Source organism: Onychostoma macrolepis, chromosome 04, assembly GCF_012432095.1.
Source record: "Onychostoma macrolepis isolate SWU-2019 chromosome 04, ASM1243209v1, whole genome shotgun sequence".
NCBI lineage: Eukaryota > Metazoa > Chordata > Actinopteri > Cypriniformes > Cyprinidae > Onychostoma > Onychostoma macrolepis.
In genome coordinates this window covers 18,887,280-18,897,017 of record NC_081158.1, presented here as the reverse complement: position 1 = coordinate 18,897,017, position 9,738 = coordinate 18,887,280, and the positions used below count along the sequence as shown (strand labels likewise).

At 41.0% G+C, this 9,738-nt stretch overlaps 1 long non-coding RNA gene across 1 annotated transcript; it reads right to left on the bottom strand.

Annotated features, from left to right (window-relative positions):
- Positions 1-5,936: 5,936 nt before the first annotated feature.
- Positions 5,937-8,500, bottom strand: LOC131539552 (uncharacterized). The gene is made up of 3 exons (XR_009270902.1): positions 8,260-8,500; positions 6,986-7,106; positions 5,937-6,219 (listed from the first exon to the last, which is right to left on the bottom strand). It is a non-coding gene; the product is annotated as an uncharacterized LOC131539552 (long non-coding RNA).
- Between the last annotated feature and the right edge of the window lie 1,238 nt (positions 8,501-9,738).

Here is a 9,738-nt window from a genome sequence, read left to right as displayed (position 1 = left end):
ATTGACAGTGTTACAACCCAGAAACAGATCACCACATATCCAAATCAGAAGCCTTGGATGAACAAGGAAGTGCGACTCCTGTTGAAGTCACGCAACACTGCCTTCAGATCAGGAGATGCACAAGCCTACAGCACATCCAGAGCAAACCTGAAGAGGGGCATCAAAAAGGCCAAGCACTGCTACAAGCTAAAGATAGAGGGACACTTCTCCAACTCTGACCCTCGACGCATGTGGCAGGGCATTCAGGCCATCAGTGACTACAAACCCACCCACTCCACCCCCGCAGCCACTGATGTCAACTTCCTGAACGAGCTAAATTACTTTTATGCTCGCTTTGAAAGAGACAACAGAGAAACTGCCACCAAGCTCAATCCCTCAGCTGACCACCCACCAATCATACTCTCCTCCACAGATGTCTGCAAGGCACTGAGCCGGATCAGCGCGCACAAGGCTGCTGGACCAGACAACATCCCTGGTCGTGTTCTCAGGGCATGTGCGGAGCAGCTCGCTGGGGTTTTACAGACATTTTCAACCTGTCTCTTGCCCAAGCAGCCGTACCAACATGCTTTAAATGCACTTCCATTGTGCCAGTGCCAAAACACTCTAGTCCGAGGTGCCCTAATGACTACCGCCCTGTAGCACTCACACCCATCGTCATGAAGTGCTTTGAGCGGCTGGTCCTGGAACACCTAAAAGACTCTCTACCATCCACATTGGACTCACACCAGTTTGCCTACCGTAGCAATAGGAGCACAGAGGACGCAGTTTCCATGGCACTGCACTCTGTGCTCACTCACCTGGACAATAAGAACACTTATGCACGTATGCTGTTTGTTGACTTCAGCTCAGCATTCAACACTGTCATCCCAACCAAGTTAATAGCCAAACTTGGAGACCTGGGCATCAATACCTCAATGTGTAACTGGATTTTGGACTTCCTGACCAACAGACCCCAGAATGTTCGATCAGGATTCACCTGCTCCACATCCATCACACTTAACACTGGTGTACCACAGGGCTGTGTGCTAAGCCGTTTCTCTACTCCCTCTTCACCTCCGACTGCAAGCCTGTGTATGGATCTAATTCCATCGTCAAGTTTGCAGACGACACCACGGTGATTGGCCTCATCAGTAACAACGATGAGACTGCCTATAGGAGGAGATCCAGCACCTGGCCACATGGTGCACTGAAAATAACCTGCTCCTCAACACCACCAAAACGAAGGAGCTCATCGTGGACTTCAGGAAGGAGTCAAGAGGCACACACGACACCATCCACATCAATGGAATGGCTGTTGAGCGTGTCTCCAGTTTCAAGTTCCTGGGGATCCACATCTCGGCGGACATGTTGTGGAAAACCAACACCTCCAGCCTGGTCAAGAAGGCTCACCAGCGCCTCTTCTTTCTGAGGACACTGAGGAAGAATCAGCTCTCCTCTGCTATCCTGGTGAACTTCTATCGCTGCGCAATAGAAAGCATCCTGACCAACTGTGTCACAGTATGGTATGGGAGCTGCTCTGTTGCGGAGCGCAAGGCACTGCAGCGGTGGTGAAAACTGCCCAGCGCATCACAGGGACTCCACTACCTGCCATCGAACACATCCAGAGGAAACGCTGTCTGCATCGAGCTCGCAGCATCCTTAAGGACTCCTCTCACCCAGCCCACAGACTGTTTTCTCTCCTGCCCTCCGGTGGCGTTTCAGGTGCCTCCGGACCAGGACCAGCAGACTAAAGAACAGTTTCTTCCCCAGAGCTGTCTCTTTACTGAACTCTAACCCCGTTGATCCACTTCCTCATATATTATTAACTCTTCTCTCCTACCTCACATCTGCCTTATTTGCACTACTGAATGTAAATTTTATTACAGTAACAACTGTTTACTTTTGTATCTTGCACTACCATACCTAAATTGGACTATGCTCATTTGCACTGCCGACTGTTGTTTACATTATCAATGTTTACATTAACATTTTGCACCGTATGTCTAATTGTAATATGCAATCACTTCCACTGCACTTTTACACCTTGTTTATAGCAATAGTCATCTGTATATATATTATAGTGATAGTACATATCACCTGTAAATTCTGTTTATAGTAATAGCCATCTGTATATTTATTCACTATACATATTCACCTGTAAATTCTGTTTATATTAATAACCATCTTTCTATATATATTTATACATATATTCAGTACATATCCTTGTACTGCACTTATTCAACCATTGTATATACTGCACTTGCTGCTATTGCACTTCTGGTTAGACCTAAACTGCATTTCGTTGCCCTGTACCTGTACTTGTGTAATGACAATAAAGTTGAATCTAATCTAATGCCACCACAGATTCGGAGGTTAATTAAGTCTGTGAACATTACACGGAATTCTGTGAGATCACGTTGGTTTAGCTGTAGGGTGATAGAAAATACGGTTTGTACAGTATAAAAACCATTACCATATATATTTATAGGTTTTTTTTTTTTGGTCCCCATGATGAAACAAGCTTAGGTTAGGGCTAGGGTCATGGGGATAGAACATACAGTTCGTACAGTATAAAAACCTTTGTCTATGGAATGTAATGGAAACCTGTGCGTGTTTGCATTCACATGTCTAGCCTAGAATGTGAGAATTTCAGACTATGGCCTTTCAAAACCAGAAAGTGCTTGCAGTGCTAGTATTTTCTTGACTGACTGTTATCCTTTGCTAAGCATCCGTCTGGTGGTTGACTCTCTCTCTCTTTCTGTTTCTCTCATGGCAGAAGGGGGATCATCGAACATTATGAGGTCACAGCTCGAAAGATTTCCCCTCAGAAAGACTAGATACTTATTTCTGAGAGACTAAGAGCTATAAGCAGACTTGTTTAAGAGAATATTTCCACTAGTGCTTGCTTTGTGTGTGTGCTAGTTGGTCCATACTGAGCTGCAATGAGAACTCTAATGTGGACATGAATGTTGACCTTTCAGGGGACACCAGGAAGCAGTGCCTTTTCCATGTAACCTGTCAAATCCATTAACATCTGCATAAAGCCATAACAGTAGAGCACCTGAAATGCTGATTCTAGCTGCTACAACTACAATTGCAATATAATAAACAACAGATGTGCATGGACAAGACTGAAAATGAATATATGAGTAAAGACCAAAACCATAACTTCTTGAACAGGGACTGTGCGTAGCGGTGCGGTGTTGAAACAGGAATTTGCAACAAAACATATCAAAGGCTTTAGTTTTTACGTCACAACCATTATCTGCTACCTCCTATTGCTATATATATATATATGTGTGTATATGTATGAAGAGTTTAATTGCAAAAACAGATAATTTTCAAAAATCATGTTTTTTTATTGTTATCATGTTTTTATTGTGTTAGTTAGCTGTTTTTTTTAGTTATTTTTTAACCTCATCAAAATAACCCAACTGCAGTTTGATTGAGATTAATTGGAATGCACAATGAAAAAACATGATTTTTGAGAATTGTTAAAACAGACTTATCTGTTTTTGCAAATGAACTCTTCATATATATATATATATATATATATATATATATATATACACACACATACATACAGGTGCATCTCAATAAATTAGAATGTCGTGGAAAAGTTCATTTATTTCAGTAATTCAACTCAAATTGTGAAACACGTGTATTAAATAAATTCAGTGTACACAGACTGAAGTAGTTTAAGTCTTTGGTTCTTTTAATTGTGATGATTTTGGCTCACATTTAACAAAAACCCACCAATTCACTCTCTCAACAAATTATAATATGGTGACATGCCAATCAGCTAATCAACTCAAAACACCTGCAAAGGTTTCCTGAGCCTTCAAAATGGTCTCTCAGTTTGGTTCACTAGGCTACACAATCATGGGGAAGACTGCTGATCTGACAGTTGTCCAGAAGACAATCATTGACACCCTTCACAAGGAGGGTAAGCCACAAAAATTCATTACCAAAGAAGCTGGCTTTTCACGGAGTGCTGTATCCGAACATGTTAACAGAAAGTTGAGTGGAAGGAAAAAGTGTGGAAGAAAAAGATGCACAACCAACCGAGAGAACCGCAGCCTTATGAGGATTGTCAAGCAAAATCGATTCAAGAGTTTGGGTGAACTTCACAAGGAATGGACTGAGGCTGGGGTCAAGGCATCAAGAGCCACCACACACACAGACGTGTCAAGGAATTTGGCTACAGTTGTCGTATTCCTCTTGTTAAGCCACTCCTGAACCACAGACAACATCAGAGGCGTATTACCTGGGCTAAGGAGAAGAAGAACTGGACTGTTGCCCAGTGGTCCAAAGTCCTCTTTTCAGATGAGAGCAAGTTTTGTATTTCATTTGGAAACCAAGGTCCTAGAGTCTGGAGGAAGGGTGGAGAAGCTCATAGCTCAAGTTGCTTGAAGTCCAGTGTTAAGTTTCCACAGTCTGTGATGATTTGGGGTGCAATGTCATCTGCTGGTGTTGGTCCATTGTGTTTTTTGAAAACCAAATTCACTGCACCCGTTTACCAAGAAATTTTGGAGCACTTCATGCTTCTTTCTGCTGACCAGCTTTTTAAAGATGCTGATTTCATTTTCCAGCAGGATTTGGCACCTGCCCACACTGCCAAAAGCACCAAAAGTTGGTTAAATGACCATGGTGTTGGTGTGCTTGACTGGCCAGCAAACTAACCAGACCTGGACCCCATAGAGAATCTTTGGGGTATTGTCAAGAGGAAAATGAGAAACAAGAGACCAAAAAATGCAGATGAGCTGAAGGCCACTGTCAAAGAAACCTGGGCTTCCATACCACCTCAGCAGTGCCACAAACTGATCACCTCCATGCCACGCCGAATTGAGGCAGTAATTAAAGCAAAAGGAGCCCCTACCAAGTATTGAGTACATATACAGTAAATGAACATACTTTCCAGAAGGCCAACAATTCATTAAAAATGTTTTTATTGGTCTTATGAAGTATTCTAATTTGTTGAGATAGTGAATTGGTGGGTTTTTGTTAAATGTGAGACAAAATCATCACAATTAAAAGAACCAAAGACTTAAACTACTTCAGTCTGTGTGCATTGAATTTATTTAATACACGAGTTTCACAATTTGAGTTGAATTACTGAAATAAATGAACTTTTCCACGACATTCTAATTTATTGAGATGCACCTGTATGTATATATATATTTATTATTACACACATATATATATACACAGTTTATGTGGATTGGGTGTCCTGTGATCTCTGCTTGCCTGCTTCGATGAAGTCCACTAAACTGTAGGATGCCTCATTTGTCATTATATCGTTCAGTATGCACCATTTCACACCTGTGCAGTAGACTAAAACCAATAATCTGTGTGATGCGGAAAAGGTCTGGAAGGGCTGAGGGACCATATTGTCCCTGTGACAAGTTCATGGCATGGTGATATAGGGTGAAAGCCCACCAGCCTTGGTTGTGTGGTGATAAATGAAAGCTAAAGATACAAAAAAAAACAGGGCTAGGAGGTTTAAAGATTGCTAGAAGAAAAGGATAGAATGAAAGGAGTGTGCATATAAGTACACAAGTTTTGTGTAAAGTGGTAGAATGAAAATCGATAGTCAGTCTGAAGTTGCAGAAGGTTAATAGAAGTACACTAAGAAGCACTTTTAACCACCTGACCTGAAGTGATGGAATCCCAGAAATGTATGTGTTTAGCAAACACTTCCAAGATCTATAAAGAACATACCATTATGAATGGAAGTTAAGGATTTACAGAAAATATCAAGAGGATGTCAGAGTCGAATATAGCAGATTTGTTCTTGATGTTTTTGATTTCGAAGCTGTATAGGCCACCTCTCGAGACAAAATTGCTTCTAACCTGCTGGTAACCTTCAACATTACAATGGAAACATTAACACGGCTCTCGGATTAGCAGCTAAGGGTGAAATCTTATTCTCCTTTTGTAATTTGGTGATTTAAGCCTCAGCGTGGGCCATTTTGTAGACTTGTAGGACAGGAATTAGTGACTCCCTTAAGTAAATCAACAAAGTAGAAATGAAAAGGATTTATGATGTTCCCATGTTACAAGTGCTCTTGGTTAAAACATATTGTAGTCCTCTGCATTTATATCAGGATTGGGATATGTATATGGTCTAGGAATGATGAACATGTACAGTGGATATAGTCAAAAATAAGTTTGAAGACAGGCCTGGAGATGATACAAGAACATCTGCACACCGACTCTGTTCTTGAGTGCAACTTTTCTCTAAAGGCAAGGGAAAATTGGTAAACATAAGTATCAACAATTATATAAAGTAAATGGTTGAAGACTCAATGGATTATAGACTATGTTTCCATCCAACTTTTTTTATGCGCATTTTGGAATATGGCATAAAAAAAATGCTGGATGGAAATGGCAAGATGTGCAAAAACCTATGCGCAAAATTGAGTAGGATAACCTTTTTATCCAATAAGAAAAACATGTGCATAAACTACAATTTATTTACCAAATAAATTCCACCTTGCTCATCAAAAAATGCATGTGACTTTGCATGATGGGACAGGATAACTTGACTAACCAGCGGACTGATCTCGTTGCACAGCATCTACAATGTTGTTTTGGTTGTTCTGAAATGCCTGAGCAAAGTCTGTCATCAAAGTATTTCTGTATAAATGTCTTACACAACTGCATTCCCAAACAGCAGAAATCCACCCTCAAAAGCAATCTATTGTGTTTCGTCTGCTCGCTCTGAGGTGCAAGTAATTTATTATATATAAAAAATATTGTATTAAGTGGCTTCTCCTACTTTTCTTAGTGAAATAAAGTTCCAGTTTATCAGGAAATTACGATTTTGTTCTCTTTGACATGATGGAAACGGTGCTTTATTCGCAAATGTTTTATGCAATATTCCAGTTTTACGCATAAGTTAAATTCGAATCTTTGGATGGAAACATAGCTAATGAGAAGTATCCTTCAATTTGGATTGGACCTTCTTGGCTTTACCTCCAAATCCATTAGCGTTCCCACACACCTCAGTGGCAGTTGCTCATGCCACATGCAGCTCTGGAAGTATACGTGACCCAGCTGCTGCCATCTTTGCTAATCGTCACTCTGTTCCTGAAACATCTGTCATGTGACTAATCAGTCTGGAGCTGCAAGAAATGGCATTCTTACAATTCATTGCCTGAAGTCACCTCAAGAACATATACGATCCCAAACCCTTCGTTAGCAACTATCCTGACGGTACATAAGTTGTGACGTCAAAAGCAGCAGACGGGAAAATATAAATGCATTTCATGCTTGTAAGAGCCTTGCAAATCCACCAGCAAGAACTGCAGTAACTGCAAAAACTAACCAGCTAAAACTTGACCTCTTGATATTTAGAATGATATGAACCACAAAGACCAGTTATCCTTTACTCATGTTACAAAAACCACATCACCGCAAGTGATGTCAACTGCTGCTTTACCGATAAAGGCACTGCAACAGGGTTAACAAGATTGTTCAAAGGCTCTGCGTGTTGCTATGTCGATATTACTATAAGTAGCTGACTAAGGGAGCGCTGGTAGCTGTTGCTAGGCGTCTGGGAACTTTCACAGTACAGACTGTCTCGGTATGCCTCCAGTACAAGAACATTATGATCTCACAACACCAAGATGGTACAGTAAAGCCGCAGATGAAAATTTGCATCGATAAAGTGTTTACAGCAAAATAAGAACAGGAATTATTCTGGAAAGTTGCAGAATAGTATTAGGCTCTATGAGACTTTGAAGTCAACATGAAAGAGTGTTGACAACTTATGTAATGTGATGTATGAAACATGCACTGATCAGTTGTTCACAATAAGCCAGGGACGTGTATAAAGAAAGTAAATAGGGACAATTTTGAGTTCCTGCTGTCTTTAAATAGTCTGATTTTATACTTGGTTTTGTAACATCACAGAAAAAAAATATGCATAAATTGTCCCTTCAGGGGGGACAACAGCTTTTCACTGGGATACACAGAATCATCAAGGGGATTTTATACTTTATTTACCTCTAAAAGGTTCATAGTATCTTAGGAGTACATATTATTACTCTAATGTACTAATATGCGCCTTTTAGATGAAGATAAGGTACAAAGGTGCCCATTACAACAGGTGCTGCCCCAGTGAATTACTGTTGTACTCCCAAAGGGACAATTTCTTTACTTTTTTTGACAGTGGCATGGTAAAAGCCCTCATAAGACCAGGAAGTCAGCCAATTTTATAGTGTAATGGACACAGCATGTGCAGATAAACATTTTGGAAGAAAAGAATGTCCTTACCTCAAGTTTTCCAGCTCCTGCAGGAGACCTGTTCAGGTCTTAAATGTTTCTATACTGTCATAAACCACCAAACATTACCTTTGTCTCATTACTGAGAATCCATATGTCCCTGGTGTAATGGGAGCATTCCATGTCACTGTCTTGACCCTTAAGTACAAATATACACACAGACATACACACACACACTCTTCGTCCCCCATTAAAGGTGCGGCTGCTTATTGACAGCAGGGTGCAATCAGGCCTCGCAGAGATATATCTGTAGCCAGGCGCCCATTACTGCTCAAATGCGGCTCACCCGTGGAGCAGTCGGCAAGGTACGAACCGCAATCGCATTAGGGCCAGTGAAACCAATCAAGTCTAGCTGCCTCATGCTCACTCTTCCAGCCATTGCCACAGTAATTGCCGGCCAGCCAATTGGAGCTTATTAGAGAGTTTGGACTCTTAATTGCCTGGTGGTGGGAGTCGGATCAATGGCTCACTTATTAAAGACATTCTTACTGTGTGTGTGCATCTGTACACACACTTACATGCCAGAGGGAGCAGGCCTAAGGAAGGTCTCAAAGGAGCAGATAGCTTTGAAGAGCATGTGCTCGTTAATGCTCCTCAGACTTTCCTCGTTTCCACCTCCCATGTCCCCTTTCTCTCACTTGGTCTTTTCCTCCCTCCTCAACTGTCTTCCCTGACCTCAACTCTTGCCAAGGTGTTGAACAATCAACCGCAGGCTGCTGAATTGTTGCACTGAACTGGAGAGATTTTAGCGTGGCCGCAGGAGAACGGGGTAGTGAATCAATAAAGACAAAATCAATATCACTTTAGGAGTGGATTTTCAGACAGCCACCGGTCGCCATGGTCAGATCCAGTTTTTTTTGTTCTTTTTTGGATGAAAATGTCCTCATTAAGACACTGTTACCTCTTTGCTCATTAAAAAAACGGAATTGGGTATAAGGAAATGAGCCCTTATTAAATCTACATGATCCACCAGTTCAGCTGAGCTGGTAAGAGGTTCAATGAATTCAGACTGATTTGAATTTTAAATTTAATGTGAGTTCAAACCATCAGAGGCACGCTAATGAAAAGAAACCATATCATTATGATGTAGGGACATTTCTTGTGATATACTGACATCTAGTGGTTGGAATGCCACAATGCATTTAAAAACAAAACAAATTTTTTAAAAACATTTTATAGCATGTCCAAGAAGTTGTTGAGATGTGAGCAGAGAGGTTAAGCTGGTCAAACATTACACCCATTTTCCTTGTTGGCGTTGATATTCTTAAGCCCAGATTCATCCTTCTTTCCAAGCCATGAGGCAAAGATATGAGGTGTATTTATAGAGTCATCGGATTTAAACTACAAATCTGCATATCATGAGATGGGGTAGGCAGGTTTTCAACATCTTATAGTGTTGAGTGCTTTATTTCTGTTGCACTGGATTAATAGCCTACCTGTAGCTGTTAGGTGCATTCACACTAGATATCA